Source organism: Aegilops tauschii, chromosome 5 (genome assembly GCF_002575655.3).
Source record: "Aegilops tauschii subsp. strangulata cultivar AL8/78 chromosome 5, Aet v6.0, whole genome shotgun sequence".
NCBI classification, from domain to species: Eukaryota; Viridiplantae; Streptophyta; class Magnoliopsida; order Poales; family Poaceae; genus Aegilops; species Aegilops tauschii.
In genome coordinates, this window is record NC_053039.3 from 295,005,615 (window position 1) to 295,023,319 (window position 17,705).

A 17,705-nucleotide genomic window follows, 5' to 3' on the forward strand; every position below is an offset into this window, starting at 1 on the left:
TTTACGGGCCGGGGCGGGATGCAGGGTCTGATCGGGCTGGTTTTTCCGTCCCGGCCCGCATTTTGGCGGTTATTTTACGGGTCGGGGCGGGATGTGGGGTCTGCTAGAGTTGCTCTAATCATCATGCGAGCCAGGCTATCAAACACCGGATGAAAATTTCTTTCACGGTGAAGAGACTCCGTATGCAGACAACCAAATAATATGCAAACGTGGTATCTTACTCTGTATTTCTTCAACCAGTTTCCACTCAACTTGACTCGTTTTTTTAATGAAACCAGAGAAAATCAGTGCAATCAACCAAACACGTCCTTAGAAAATTTTAGGTAGTGTAGCAAAGCTCCTTAAAATTGCTCATTCTCCTGGTGTAAGACAGAAAAGAAACGAGACGCACTTACTTGTACACGTACGTGTATGTTTCATACAAAGTGTTTTTAACAAAATTGACCGGATGCATGTGTTATCGTTAGCTCGGGAACCGGAAGCTCGAGAGGTCCATGTTGCCGGCCATGTCGGAGCCGGCGAGGAGGCTCTCCATGACGTCGTCCGAGCAGCATTCCAGCAGTATGCGTGCGTCGTAAGGCGCAGTCCCGTGGACATCCTTAAAGAGTTCCTTAAACGACGACGAGGCGCTCTCCGTCGCACGGGCCACGTTGTCCGCGCCGCCGTCGGTGACGCTGCTGCGAGAAGACGGTCCAGGACGATCGCTGTACGGCGCCGCCGGCGCTGCAGGGAAGTTTGTCCTGGCCTTTCTACCGTGGATGCGCCGCGCCTCGGCGTCGTAGGCGTGGGCGGCCTCCGCGGCCGTGTCGAAGGTGCCGATCCAGACGCGAGCCTTTGATGGGGTCGCGGATTTCCGCCGACCACCTCCCCCACGCCCGCTGCCGGATGCCGCGGTACGGGTGGCTAGGGCTGGCCCTGCGCCGCTTCGGCCTCGCCATGGCCGGCGAGCGGTATAGCTCGCAGGATGCCATGATACCTGTGGGGAGCGGCTCATTGAGGACGTCGCCGTCGTCGGCGGCCACGAACTCCCGGAAGGCGGCCTCCCAGTCGTCAGAGTCCTCATCCGTCGGCCAGCCGCCGCGCATTTTCGCCTTCCCCGCCGACGGGGATTGGCCGGGACGCCCCTTGCCGCGGTCGTTGGTGGCGAACTTCCCTCCGCACATCGTGTACGGGGAATCAATGTTTGTTGTTTCAGGTACGTAGCTGTTTGTGTTGTCGAAGGAAGGCTGTGTGTTTCCTCGCGTAACACGTCGGCCTTATATAGAGGTCAGGTGAAACGTAAAGCATCACTCATCGTAGTAGAGAGTGTTTCTACTTCTGCACCTGGTCTGCATTGCATAGCATCTCCGAGAATCCTTGGACAAAACTTTATGTTGGATAACTGTCCGAGTAGGATGTGTTGCTTGGTTCGACGTTTCTGGAACATTGTGCAGCAAGTGGATAAGGCTTGTCGAGCGCACACCAAGAGGCGCAGACCAGGGAGCAGCAAGTGGAGATAAATATCCGATTCAAACAAGGCCGGAGCCATTGAACCGGCGCTGGCAGGTGGCAGCAGCGACGGAAATTTAGGTTCAACTGGACAAGTTGGTCGTACCATGCTTTGCTAATTACGGAGTACGGACTGCTGCCTGTGCCTCCCATCTGGAATTAGAGGACTCCTCTTTTTATTTTTTTGAATTCAAGGACTACTCGTCGTAGTCCTCATATACGCATATACAGTATTCATGGTAGTGTTATTGTGCTGACGTCCCATGAAAAACATGGCAAAACGCAGCAAATTCTGAAAAAACAATGAATTGTGCTGATTTGACATGCTTTCTACTCCCTCCGTTTCTAAATATAGATTTCAACAAGTGACTACATATGGAGCAAAATGAGTGAATCTACACTCTAAAATATGTCTATATACATCCGTATGTGGTAGTCCATTTGAAATCTCTAAAAAGACAAATATTTAGAAACGGAGAGAGTAGTAAACTTGCCATCCCCAGCCAACATGAAATGGCATACAAAATCATTCACAATTGCCATGCTTCCTGGTTCGCTAGTTAAATGGTTCCGGATATGATTAATCACTCGTCATTCGAGAAATATTCACAAACGGACATCAGCACTCACATGCTTGGTGTCACGGAGCTTCAAGAAAAATTGGTTGAGACACAATCTACAAGCCACATCCAAATTATGGTTGGTCGCAAAATTGGGCTGATCATTTGGTCTTATTGATCATTTGAATCAATATAACCTTTTTATGTTTAACATGAAAAGGCACATACATTTCTAAACACAGGTGGTAATTAGGGTGATGACCAAGGCCTTTGAGTACGTAGAAATCTATATCGCAGACAATCCGGCCATCACAAAAACGAAAGATAGCCTGAAACAGTTATTTTGGAATGAAACTTACATTGGGGAGAGTTACAACCACATAATAAATAATATGATTCCACAAAAAATATCATCCTCTCACTGTTTGTGCCCTTCGGAGAGAGTGAATTAGGTTTTTGGAAATCGCTTCGCCCTGCAAGGCCATGGAGCGGTATGGTGTCCTCTTTCTCTCCTCGTAACAACAACAAAGTGTAGCGGCGCCGGAGACTATTATATAAGTTGGTCTCACACCGCCCCCACTTCGGAGGTGGTATACTAAAAACTACACCTCCACCTCTTGCCATGCATGGGCCTTTGAGATTTATTTAGGAATTGTGTAAAATGCATGGGGAAGCTCAGTAATTCTAGTGAAAAATGACAAAACTGGTCCTTTTAGCAAAGTTCAATACAAAATGAACCCATTTAAGAAAATTTTCATAAAATGACCCTTTGCATGACACCCGGGCATGGGGCACCATGCTAGATGTCATAACGCCTTGGTCAAGGCGCCATTCGACCGCGCTGACCCGCCAGGTCGGCTTCCTCGGGGGCCCAGTTGATGGCGCGTAATGCCCCAGTCAGGGGCGCCCTGGGGCCTAGGATGGCGCCTTGGCCCAGGGCACCATGCCCCTTCGCTGGGGATAACTCCCCACTCAAGCGCAGCCCGAGCCAAAGGCTCTGTTTCTTTTGTCCATGTTCTTATCGCCCCCCGTCGCCCCTCTCTCCCTCCTCTCAAATCAGAGGCCAGAAGTGATGGATTGGAGCTAAAAAAAAGTTGGATCTCATTCCCCTTCCCATCCTCGAGGTATTCCTATCCTTCTTCCCTCTTTTTAATAGTCAAAATCTTCACATTGGAGAAACCCTAGTTCATGCTCTTTTTAGGGATTTATTAGGTTTTTGATGTATGGATGGGGATATGTGAGGTATTTGATGGTGTACGGATAGGGGGTTTGTTAGTATTTGTATTGTGAGAATTTTTTTAGATACGGCTAGGGATGTTGCTTATGACATGGTTAGTGATATGGTAGGATTAGTATGTGTAGTGATTTTTTAGGTATGGTTTAGGACTTGTATTTGTCAGGTAGGCACTTGTATTCATTGATGCTTACACATGTATGTATCCATTCGGTGTATAGAAATTTTATTGTATGAATATGGATATTTGCACATGTATGTATGTATGTATGTATGTATGTATGTATGTATGTATGTATGTATGTATGTATGTATGTATGTATGTATGTATTTGCACTAGTGCGGATAATTGCAAATGACAATGAGGCTTATGGTATCCATTGCAATTTTGCAGGATGGATTCTCTTATCCATCCATCGTACAATCAATTGCATCGTGGACGATACATGGTAGATGAAGAAAGGGTTTTTGATCAGCTTCACCTGAGGTCTGGTTCGGTTCATGACAAGATGAAGTATGATGAGCGATACAAAAAGTATATTAAGAAGGCTAGGCTTCTTCCTTTTATCTCACTTCTGTCTCGTTCGATGCCGAAGATGAACCCTTGTGCGATCACAACATCGTTTACTGATGGCGTCCTGAGACACATACTTTCCACTTCTTTGCTGGGGAGATGACGGTGACTTAGCAAGATGTTTCATTGATCGCAAGACTTCCCATCAAAGGAGAGCCTATTTGTTTTAGCACAGATTCTGAGGGATGGCGTGACACTATGGTAGGACTCATCAGGAGGGAGCCAAGGGTTCGATGGAAGTCTGTTGGTGCAAGGTATCATTGGATTGTTGAGAACTTTGGGGAGTGCCCTGGTGACGCGGATGATGAAACGGTGCAGCAGTACACCAGGGCATACTTGTGGTATGTAGTTAGTCAGACTCTTTTCTCTTACGACATTAGTGTGACGATTCCTTTCTGTGGCCTAGTTGTTTTCTGGGTGGGGGCATGGACCCAGTTGGGGTATGGTGGCACTAGCTTATTTGTATTGCCAGGTAACTAGTTTTACTTGCATAGTATCATCACAATGTAGAATTTTTTTCTAGTTTGTATTGACATATTTCTTTTTTGTGTGTAGCTGGCCGAGGCATGCTATAGGGGTGTGAATCCAATATACCACAGAGTCAAAGGAAGCCAATATTGGTGGTCAGATGCTTCTCTTATCAATCTGGAGTTGGGAGCACTTGCCAGTTGGGCAGTCGGCGCCTTCGGGTGATGGTTACGAGGCGTGGGGTGATCATGATGACCCGGACCGCATGCCTACATGGGCGTATAAGTGGGATAAGGTTGAAGGTTTTGTTGGTAATTCAAAGGCCATGTACTTGCACCACTGCAACAAGCTCAGAGCAGGTTATCTCAGTAGATTGTTGCCCTCATTGTCCCTTCGATTTTCCAAAAGTCATATACTAACCATGTGATAGATGATTTGGGAACTATATGGAACAACAGGCAATATCGGTAGAAATCTTACTTTCAGATTGAACCAGAAGTGTCTAGAGGAAGCACACCTATGGCAGATGTGTTGCCCGCTGATTTGTTACCATGCTATCGAGTTTCATCAGCCACATCGGGTTATGACATTGTTTATCTTATTTCAAGAGACCCCACCAAAGTTCAAGGACATTTTGCTACATTTGCATAGGTAATTGTTTAATAGCACTTGAAATGCTCTTTTCATTGTTTCAAGATAGTAACGGAAATGAAATTGAATACGCAATCTGGACTACCTTTACCATGCAATATGTCAAAGGTGACTTGCTTGGTATTCCATGCCTTCGCGTACTTCACCATGTACCCGAAGATTTCCTTCACCATGTCCATCAATGCCTTAATGGGATATGTTGGGAGTATCTTTATGGAGGGTGAAAATCAGTATGCAATGAATTGGGAGGTCAATTGACGGTGATCATCCTTTACACTAGAATCATCGATATTCTTGCCACTACATCAATGTTGAAACAAGGAATTTCTAATCTTCCATTGTGCCCCACCTTTGACACATCTTGCACGTATAACCCAAGGACAATGATTCTTGTGCTCCTCACATTTGACCATGTAACACAATTTAGAGTCTGACTTCTCCACCTTGAATGGTCTATGAAACTTAGCCGCATAGTCCTTGAGCCAGAGTTGAAGTTCTATCAAGCTTTCAAAAATTGTTCCTTCACTAACACCATACACACTTTCCATGTTATCTCGCTTTGAAGTTAACCTTAGTGCAAGAATTTTACTTGTGCCACCATCAACAATCGCCTTATCAGCTAGGCTCAGATATGGAACAATGATGTCTCGTGACCCCGACCTATTACCTTCTTGAAAGCATTGGCTTCTTTAGATGTCAAACCATCCTCATCTATTTCTTCATCCGATCCTTCATCCTTCGAGTCCCCCGCATAGGACCTATTGTATGGAATATCATGGTCCATGTCCTCTTTCATGCAATTTTCCTCCACATCGCCAACATAATGGTCACGAAGATAAGCCTCCGATTCATCACCCTCGCACTCATCACCCTCTAGGAGCAAGTCTTGATTATCATGTTGGTCAATCTGGATGGGGCTCAAAGGTTGGGTCAATGGAGGTTGGCTCATTGTTGTGTCATACACATGCGGATTGACATGTGGTGAATCTCGAACTGGGCTTCTAACATCACATGAAGATGCATACCGATTCAAATCAATATGCAACCGATCACCAACCTTCTTCTGTGGCAATTAACTCGAATGATTTACCTTGTGGGGCCAAGACACTCTCCTTATATGCTTCCCAATGAAACTCGGAGACAAGAGCCATTGTCTTCCAAAGAATGTGTTGTCCAAACCCAACATTATACCTTCTGATTAAGTCTACTCCATCGATTTCTTCCATCCAATTCAACCTTCTTCGAAGCTCAACCACAACCTCCTCAAGGCTAGGACTTGTTGGAAACACCATCACTACTGCCTTCTTCTCCGGGTCACCATATTCGGCGTCTCCCTTCTCAAAAGAGGCAAAGTCCACATGATGCACATTCACGATCCTCGCCATCTACAAATATAAATACCAAAATGCATCAATGGAAATAGCAAAAATGGATGACATAGGGTTTCTGCAAATTGGCATAATGCGGACATTTCAACCAACAAAAAGAGGAGGAATGAGGGAGAATACCTTGAGGGGCCGAAGGGGAGGATAATTCACCGATTTGGAGATCCAATCTGCGAAATTTAGTAGGAATTAGGGAGTGGGGTGAGTGGGACGGCCGAGGTTGCCATTTTTTTGTTTCAAGGGCATTGGCGTCGTAGGCTGGGGCGACGCGCTAATTGTTGGGTAACGTAGCATGTAATTTCAAAAAAATTCCTACGCTCACGCAAGATCTATCTAGGAGATGCATAGCAACGAGAGGGGGAGAGTGTGTCCACGTACCCTCGTAGACCGAAAGTGGAAGCGTTTGTTAATGCGGTTGATGTAGTCGAACTTCTTCTCGTTCCGACTGATCAAGTACCGAATGTACGGAACCTCCGAGTTTTGCACACGTTCAGCTCAATGACGTCCCTCGAACTCTTGGTCCAGCAAAGTGTCGAGGGAGAGTTCCGTCAGCACGACGGTTTGGTGACGGTGATGGTGAAGTGATCCGCGCAGGGCTTTGCCTAAGCACTACGAAGATATGACCGGAGGCGTAAACTGTGGAGGGGGCGCCGCACACGGCTATGAATCAGTGTTGTGTATTCCAGCGGTGCCCTGCCCTCATATATATAGGTGGGAGGGAGAGGGAGCAGCCAAAGGGGCGCCCAAGTAGGAGGAATCCTACTTGGGGCCCTAATCCTATTCGCTCCCCCCCTACCATAACTTCCGAAGGGGGAAGGAAGGAGGAGGGAGGAGGGAAGGAAGGGGGAGGCCGAATCCCTCCCCTTCCTTTCTCTCTTCCCCTCTTTCCTTCCCCTCCAGGTTCGGCCTATATGGGGGCGCAACAAGCCATGCTGGCTACTACATTTCCCCTCTTCGCCCACTAGGCCCATATAGTTGTCGCGGGGTTGCTCGGAACCCCTTCTGGTGACCCGATATGTACCCAGTACCCCCGGAACACTTCCGGTGTCCGAATATCATCGTCCTATATCTGAATCTTTACCCTCGACTATTTCGAGATTCCTCTTCATGTCCATGACCTCATCCGGGACTCCGAACAACATTCTGTCACTAAATCACATAACTCATATAATAAAAAATCGTCATCGAACGTTACGCGTGCGGACCCTATGGGTTCGAGAACTATGTAGACATGACCGAGACACCTCTCTGGTTAATAACCAACAGCGGAACCTGGATGCTCATATTGGTTCCCACATATTCTACGAAGATCTTTATCGGTCGTACCGTAATGACAACATACGTTATTCCCTTTGTCATCGGTATGTTACTTGCCCGAGATTCGATCGTTGGTATCTTCATACCTAGTTCTATCTCGTTACCGACAAGTCTCTTTACTGGTTCCGTAATACATCATCCCGCAACTAACTCATTATTCACATTGCTTGCAAGGCTTATTATGATGTGTATTACCGAGAGGGCCCAGTGATACCTCTCCGATACTCAGAGTGACAAATCCTAATCTCGATCTATGCCAACCCAACAAACACCTTCGGAGCTACCTGCAAAGCATTACGTTGTGATGTTTGCTAGCACACAAGGTATTCCTCCGGTATCCGGGAGTTGCATATTCTCATAGTCTAAGGAATATGTATATGACATGAAGAAAGCAATAGCGATAAAACTTAACGATCATTATGCGAAGCTAACAGATGGGTCTTGTCCATCACATCATTCTCCTAATTATGTGATCCCGTTCATCAAATGACAACAGATGTCTATGGTTAGGAAACTTAACCATCTTTGATTAACGAGCTAGTCTAGTAGAGGCTTACTAGGGATACGGTGTTTTGCCTATGTATTCACAGATGTATCAAGTTTCCTGTTAATACAATTCTAGCATGAATAATAAACATTTATCATGATATAAGGAAATGTAAATAACAACTTTATTATTGCCTCTAGGGCATATTTCCTTCAGTCTCCCACTTGCACTAGAGTCAATAATCTAGAATACATTGTAATGATTCTAACACCCATGGAGTTTTGGTGCTGATCATGTTTTGCTTGTGGAAGAGGCTTAGTCAACAGGTTTGCCACATTCAGATCTGTATGTATTTTACAAATCTCTATGTCTCCTTCCTTGACTTGATCACGGATGGAGTTGAGGCGTCTCTTGATGTGTTTGGTTCTTTTGTGAAATCTGGATTCCTTCGCCAAGGCAATTTCTCCAGTATTGTCACAAAAGATTTTCATTGGACCCGATGCACTAGGAATTACACCTAGATCGGATATGAATTCCTTCATCCAGACTCCTTCATTCGCTGCTTCCAAAGCAACTATGTACTCCGCTTCACACGTAGATCTTGCCACGACGCTTTGCTTGGAAATGCACCAACTGACAGCTCCACCATTCAATATAAATACGTATCTGGTTTGTGACTTAGAGTCATCCGAATCAGTGTCAAAGCTAGCATCGACGTAACCATTTACGACGAGCTCTTTGTCACCTCCATAAACGAGAAACATATCCTTAGTCCTTTTCAGGTACTTCAGGATGTTCTTGACCGTTGTCCAGTGATCCACTCCTGGGTTACTTTGGTACCTCCCTGCTAGACATATAGCAAGGCACACATCAGGTCTGGTACACATCATAGCATACATGATAGAACCTATGGCTGAGGCATAGGGAATGACTTTCATTTTCTCTCTATCTTCTGTAGTGGTCAGGCATTGAGTCTGACTCAACTTCACACCTTGTAACACATGCAAGAACCCTTTCTTTGACTGATCCATTTTGAACTTCTTCAAAACTTTATCAAGGTATGTGCTTTGTGAAAGTCCAATTAAGCATCTTGATCTATCTCTATAGATCTTGATGCCCAATATATAAGCAGCTTCACCGAGGTCTTTCATTGAAAAACTCTTATTCAAGTATCCTTTTATGCTATCCAAAAATTCTATATCATTTCCAATCAAAAATATGTCATCCACATATAATATTAGAAATGCTACAGAGCTCCCACTCACTTTCTTGTAGATACAGGCTTCTCCAAAAGTCTGTATAAAACCATATGCTTTAATCACCTCATCAAAGCGTATATTCCAACTCCGAGATGCTTGCACCAGTCCATAAATGCATCGCTGGAGCTTGCACACTTTGTTAGCACCTTTAGGATCGACAAAACCTTCTGGTTGCATCATATACAACTCTTCTTTAAGAAATTCATTAAGGAATGCAGTTTTGACGTCCATTTGCTACATTTCATAATCATAAAATGCGGCAATTGCTAACATGATTCAGACAGACTTCAGCATCGCTACATGTGAGAAAGTCTCATCGTAGTCAACTCCTTGAACTTGTCGAAAACCTTTCGCGACAAGTCGAGCTTTGTAGACAGTAATATTACCATCAACGTCAGTCTTCTTCTTGAAGATCCATTTATTCTCTATGGCTCGCCAATCACCGGGCAAGTCAACCAAAGTCCATATTTTGTTCTCATACATGGATCCTATCTCAGATTTCATAGCCTCAAGCCATTCTACAGAATCTGTTCTCATCATCACTTCCTCATAGTTCATAGGTTCATCATGGTCTAGTAACATGACTTCCAGAACAGGATTACCATACCACTCTAGTGCGGAACGTGCTCTGGTTGACCTATGTGGTTCGGTAGTAACTTCATCTGAAGTTTCATGATCATTATCATTAGCTTCCTCTCTAGTTGGTGTAGGCATCACGGGAATGTTTTTCTATGATGAGCTACTTTCCAATTCAAGAGAAGGTTCAATTACCTCATCAACTTCTACTTTCCTCCCACTCACTTCTTTCAAGATACACTCCTTCTCTATAAAGGATCCATTTTTAGCAAAAAAGATCTTGCCTTCAGATCTGTGATAGAAGGTGTACCCAACAGTTTCTTTTGGGTATCCTTTGAAGACGCACTTCTCCAATTTGGGTTCGAGCTTATCAGGCTGAAGTTTTTTCACATCAGCATCGCAACCCCAAACTTTAATAAATGACAACTTAGGTTTCTTGCCAAACCATAGTTCATACGATGTCTTCTCAACGGATTTAGACGGTGCTCTATTTAATGTGACTGCAGCTGTCTCTAATGCATAACCCCAAAACGATAGTGGTAAATCGGTAAGAGATATCATAGATCGCACCATTTATATCTAATAAAGTACGGTTACAACGTTCGGACACACCATTACGCTGTGGTGTTCTAGGTGGCGTGAGTTGTGAAACTATTCCACATTGTTTTAAATGAAGGCCAAACTCGTAACTCAAATATTCGCCTCCGCGATCGGATCGTAGAAACTTTTTTTTCTTGTTACGATGATTCTCCACTTCACTCTGAAATTCTTTGAACTTTTCAAATGTTTCAGACTTGTGTTTCATTAAGTATATATACCCATATCTGCTCAAATCATCTGTGAAGGTCAGAAAATAAAGATACCCGCCACGAGCCTCAACACTCCTCGGACCGCATACATCGGTATGTATTATTTCCAATAAGTCAGTGGCTCACTCCATTGTTCCGGAGAACGGAGTTTTAGTCATCTTGCCCATGAGGCATGGTTCGCAAGCATCAAATGATTCATAATCAAGTGATTCCAAAAGTCCATCCGCATGGAGTTTCTTCATGCGCTTTACACCAATATGACCTAAATGGCAGTGCCACAAATATGTTGCACTATCATTATCAACTTTGCATCTTTTGGCATCAATATTATGAATATGTGTATCACCACGATTGAGATTCAACCAAAATAGACCAGTCTTCAAGGGTGCATGACCATAAAAGATATTACTCATATAAATAGAACATCCATTATTCTCCGATTTAAATGAATAACCGTCTCGCATTAAACAAGATCCAGATATAATGTTCATGCTCAACGCTGGCACCAAATAACAATTATTTAGGTCTAAAACTAAGGTAGATGTAGAGGTAGCGTGCCGACAGCGATCACATTGACCTTGGAACCATTCCTGACGCGCGTCGTTGCCTCGTACTTAGCCAATCTTCGTTTAATCCGTAGCCCCTGTTTCAAGTTACAAATATGAGCAACCGAACCGGTATCAAATACCCAGGCACTACTACGAGCATTAGTAAGGTACACATCAATAACATGTATATCAAATATACCTTTTTTCACTTTGTCATCCTTCTTATCCGCCAAATACTTGGGGCAGTTCCGCTTCCAGTGACCAATCCCTTTGCAGTAGAAGCACTCAGTTTCAGGCTTAGGTCCAGACTTGGGCTTCTTCCCGGGAGGTGGCAACTTGCTTGCCATTCTTCTTGAAGTTCCCCTTCTTTCCTTTGCCCTTTTTTCCTGAAACTAGTGGTCTTGTTAACCATCAACACTTGATGCTCCTTCTTGATTTCTACCTCCGCATCTTTGAGCATGGCGAAGAGCTCAGGAATTGTCTTATCCATCCCTTGCATATTATAGTTCATCACGAAGCCTTTGTAGCTTGGTGGCAGTGATTGAAAAACTCTGTCAATAAAACTATCATCTGGAAGATTAACTCCCAGCTGAGTCAAGTGATTATGATACCCAGACATTCTGAGTATGTGTTCACTGATAGAACTATTCTCCTCCATCTTGCAGCTATAGAACTTGTTGGAGACTTCATATCTCTCAACTCGGGAATTTGCTTGAAATATTAACTTCAATTCCTGGAACATCTCATATGGTCCATGACGTTCGAAACGTCTTTGAAGTCCCGATTCTAAGACGTAAAGCATGGCACACTGAACTATTGAGTAGTCATTAGATCGAGCTTACCAGACGTTCATAACATCCGCATCTGCTCCTGCAGCAGGCCTTTCACCCAGCGGTGCATCAAGGACATAATTCTTCTGTGCAGCAATGAGGATAATCCTCAAGTTACGAACCCAGTCTGTGTAGTTGCTACCATCATCTTTCAACTTAGCTTTCTCTAGGAACGCATTAAAATTCAAGGGAACGGTAGCACGGGCCATTGATCTACAACATAGATATGCAGAAACTATCAGGACTAAGTTCATGATAAATTAAGTTCAATTAATCATATTACTTAAGAACTCCCACTTAGATAGACATCCCTTGAGTCATCTAAATGATCACGTGATCCAAATCAACTAAACCATGTCCGATCATCATGTGAGATGGAGTAGTCTTTAATGGTGAACATCTCTATGTTGATCATATCTACTATATGATTCACGTTCGACCTTTCAGTCTCTAGTGTTCCGAGGCCATGTCTGTACATGCTAGGCTTGTCACGTTTAACCCGAGTATTCCGCATGTGCAAAACTGTCTTACACCCGTTGTATGTGAACGTAGAGCCTATCACACCAAATCATCACGTGGTGCCTCAGCACGACGAACTGTCGCAATGATGCATACTCAGGGAGAACACTTATACCTTGAAATTTTAGTAAGGGATCATCTTATAATGCTACCGCCGTACTAAGCAAAATAAGATGCATAAAAGATAAACATCACATGCAATCAAAATATGTGACAATGATATGGCCATCATCATCTTGTGCCTTTGATCTCCATCTCCAAAGCACCGTCATGATCTCCATCGTCACCGACTTGACACCTTGATCTCCATCGTAGCGTCGTGGTCGTCTCGCCAACTATTGCTTCTACAACTATCGCTAGCGCATAGTGATAAAGTAAAGCAATTACATGGCGTTTGCATATCATACAATAAAGCGACAACCATAAGGCTCCTACCAGTTGCTGATAACTTTAAAAAAACATGATCATCTCATACAACAACATATATCACATCATGTCTTGACCATATCACATCACAACATGCCCTGCAAAAACAAGTTAAACGTCATCTACTTTGTTGTTGCAAGTTTTACGTGGCTGCTACGGGCTTCTAGCAAGAACCGCTCTTACCTATGCATCAAAACCACAGCGGTGATTTATCAAGTTTGTTGTTTTAACCTTCAACAAGGACCAGCCGCAGTCAAATTCGATTCAACTAAAGTTGGAGAAACAGACACCCGCCAACCACCTTTATGCAAAACTGGTTGCATGTCTGTCGGTGGAACCGGTCTCATGAACATGGTCACGTAAGGTTGGTCCGGGCCGCTTCATCCAACAATACTGCCGAATCAAAATAAGACATTGGTGGTAAGCAGTATGACGATCACCGCCCACAACTCTTTGTGTTCTACTCGTGCATATCATCTACGCATAAACCTGGCTCGGATGCCACTGTTGGGTAACATAGCATGTAATTTCAAAAAAATACTACACTCACGCAAGATCTATCTAGGAGATGCATAGCAACGAGAGGGGGAGTGTTGTAGGGTGAAACCCTAGGGGGGATCTTTTCACACTTGGAGGGGGGAGAGTAAGAACACTCAAGAACACAAGGAACAAATCACTCAAACAAACCCAAATATCACATCCACTAGAGTAGCATACATGAGATCCACAAGATTACATGAAAAATTCAAGGAAAATAGCACTAGGGTAAAAGTTATTCCCACTAGGTGAGGTCTTGCATCCAAGAGGATCTTCTCCAAGAGGAGGGCTTGATCTCCAAGAGGAGCTTCTCCAAGAGGAGGTCTAGATCTCCTAGAGGAGGAAGATGAGCAAAGATCTCTCTTTGTGTTCTAAATACTTTGCTTTTGCTATCCCTAAACATAACCCTAGGTACGGCTTATATAGGCTTGGGGTCGAAGGGGATGAAGAGGGGAGATCTTAGTCGTCCATCCTGGAGAGCCCGTGCGCACGGGGTTAGTTGGGCCCGTGCGCACGGAGTGCCCTAGCGCCAACTCTCTGGATAGTCCATGGGCACGGGGTCTCGGGGGCCCGTGTGCACGGGGTCGCCTGGGACTTCCACTGTTGCTGCTGTTGCACTCCGTCTTGCTCCCCGTGGCCTTGGGGTGGTCCTCCTTCTCCTTGGTGACGCTCATGAGCTTCTTGGTGGTGTTCCTCTTCGTACCTAATGAGTCATAGCATATTTTGGTGAGGAAGCAACCAAGTTCCATTTGTATCCATATGCAAGTCAAGTAGGAAGGAGTTCACCTCGATTTCCAATGCACGTGCTCTAGCTATTGTCATAGGTCCACGTGGGGCTTGATGTGTTGGTGTAGAGTCCATGGGGATGATGGAAGGATGCTCCGCATCATCCCCCTCTTGGGAGAGATCCGTCCACGGATCGTGATCTTCAGCACCATGGTACTTGGCCAAGTCTTTGACGTTGAAGATGTCGCTCACGTTGTACTTGTCTCGTGGAATGTCGACCTTGTAGGCGTTGTCGTTGTAGCGTGCGAGCACCTTGAATGGTCCATCGGCTCTCGGAAGTAGCTTGGATTTGCGCTCCTTGGGGAAGCGGTCCTTGCGGAGATGTATCCATACTAGATCACCCGCTTGGAACACCATCGGAGACTTGTGGATGTTGAGCCTGGAGGCGAGTCGTTGTACTTGGCGCTCGATTGTGGAACGTGTTTCTTCATGCATCTTCTTGAGGTAGGTGGCTCTTGCGCTCGTGTCCATGTTTGCTCGTTCTTGAATTGGTAGAGGGAGATGTCTAACGGTGACAATGGATTGAAGTCGTAGACAACCTTGAAGGGGGGCTTGCCGGTTGTAGAGTGTCTTGCACGGTTGTAGGCATACTCGGCGATGGGTAAGCACTCTCCCATTCCTTGATGTTCTTCTTGATCAACACGCGTAGGAGAGTGGCAAGCGTCCGGTTGGTGACTTCCGTTTGGCCATCGGTTTGAGGATGATACGCCATGGAGAAGAGTAGCTTAATTCCGAGCTTTGCGCATAGAGTCTTCCAAAAGTAGCTTAAGAACTTGACGTCTCGATCCGACACAATTGTCTTTGGCACACCGTGCAACCTCAAGATTTCCCTACAAAAAAGATTGGCAACATGTGAAGCATCGTCTATCTTATTGCATGGGATAAAATGAGCCATTTTAGAGAAACGGTCCACTACAACAAATACGGAGTCCTTACCATTTTGAGTCCTAGGTAATCCAAGCACAAAATCCATGACAATATCTTCCCAAGGTTGATGTGGAGTAGGAAGTGGCATATGTAAACCATGGGATTGAGATTGTGACTTAGCTTTGCAACATGTAGATCACCGGTTGGTGAAGCGGGCGACATCGCGAAACATCTTGGGCCAAAAATAGTTCTTGGAGAGCGTGGCAAAAGTCTTGTCGCGTCCAAAGTGTCCCATGAGTCCACCTCCATGAGCCTCTTGCAAAAGTAACAAACGAAGAGAAGACTCGGGAATGCATAGTTTGTTAGCTCTCATAAGATAACCATCTTTGATATAGTATTGTTCCCAAGAAGTATGCGTCACACACTTAGCATAAGGAGTAGCAAAATTCACATCATGCTCATACAAATCTTTGATATGATCAAATCCAACAACATTCAATTCAAGTTGAGTAAGTAACATGCATTTGCGGGAAAGGGCATCCGCCACAACATTCTCTTCGCCCTTAATGTACTTGATCACATAGGGGAAAGATTCAATAAATTCACTCCATTTAGCATGCCGTTTATTCAACTTGGTTTGACCTTTAAGGTACTTAAGTGTCTCATGATCGGTATGTATGACAAACTCATGCGGTCTAAGATAATGTTCCCAAACATGTAACACACGCACTAAAGCATACAATTCTTTGTCATAGATGGGATAGTTAAGTTGAGCACCGGAGAGTTTTTCACTAAAATATGCAATAGCTCGTTTTTCTTGCATCAAAACTCCACCAATTCCATTACCACTAGATCGCAATGAACCTCAAAAGTTTTGTCAAAGTTGGGCAACGCAAGAATTGGAGCATGAGTAAGAAAAGATTTTAGCTCATCAAAAGCGGTAGATTGCAAGGGTCCCCAAACGAAAGGAGCATTTTTCTTACTCAAGGCATGCAACGGTGCGGCAATGGTGCTAAAATCTTTCACAAAGCGACGATAGAAACCCGCAAGGCCAAGAAAACTACGCACTTGTTGCAAATTAGTGGGTTGTGGCCAAGTTTTAATTGCTTCAATTTTAGACTCATCAACATGGACACCCTTTGAAGAAACAACGAAACCCAAGAAAACATGCTTGTCAACACCAAATGTGCACTTTTCATGTTGGCATAGAGACGTTCCTTACGAAGAGTTTGCAACCGGCCCTACCATGCTTCACATGATCTTTGATGGATTTGCTAAAAACAAGTATGTCATCGAAGTAGACCACAACAAACACTCCAATGTAAGGACGAAGCACAAAATGCATAAGTCGCATGAAAGTATCGGGAGCTTCCGATAAACCCATAGGCATAATTAACCACTCGTACAAGCCAAATTTAGTTTTGAAAGCGGTTTTCCATTCGTCACCTTCTTGTATGTGGATTTGATAATAGCCACTTTTAAGATCAATTTTTGAGAAAATGGTGGCACCGCTAAGCTCATCTAGCATATCATCAAGGCGAGGTATGGGATGCCTATATCTAACGGTGATAGCATTGATGGGTCTATAATCGGAGCACATGCGAAAACTACCATCTTGCTTGGGTACAAGGATAACCAGAACGGCACAAGGGCTTAAGTTTTCACGTATATGGCCGTTGTCGATGAGTTGTTGTACTTGCCGTTGGATCTCCTTAGTTTCTTCGGGGTTGACGCGGTATGGAGCCTTGTTTGGAAGCGGTGCTCCGGGGATGAGGTCGATCCTATGTTCAATGCCATGTAGAGGAGGAAGACCGGGAGGTAGCTCATTGGGGAAGACATCCTTGAATTCCTGCAACAAGTTAGAGAACACTAGAGGAAGAGGATTAGGAGTGTTAGTTTTTGCCACCTCATCTTTGCAAAGTAGGACAAAGTGGATGACATTTGATGGGTTCTCACACACTTCTCTCATCTCTCTCTTTTTGTGGCTAGAAGGACTAAGTTTTTCTCTCTTGGCGAAGAGTCGCTCAATTTTGGCTTGTGGCGCTCACTTTATTTTTGGTGGTTCACTCTCTCACTAGTATCTCCATGATGGGTGGATGCTTGCTTGTCGATGATCACTTGGCTTGGTGACATTGGTCGAAGCACATACTCTTTGCCCTTCATCTTGAAGCTATAGTGGTTGGTTATTCCGTTGTGGATGACTCCGCGGTTGAATTTCCAAGGTCGTCCCAAGAGAAGATGGCACACGGTCATAGGAACTACGTCACACTCCAAGGTGTCCTCATAGGCGCTGATCTTGAAAGAAACTTGCACCGTATGCTCCACTTGAATAGTGACGGAGTCGCTTAGCCATTGCACCTTGTAGGGACGAGAGTGCTTCTTCT

At 44.6% G+C, this 17,705-nt stretch overlaps 1 pseudogene; it reads right to left on the bottom strand.

The window, feature by feature from the left end:
* Nucleotides 1-331: 331 nt before the first annotated feature.
* On the bottom strand, nt 332-1,248 carry LOC109754708 (ethylene-responsive transcription factor 1-like; annotated as a pseudogene).
* Nucleotides 1,249-17,705: the final 16,457 nt, after the last annotated feature.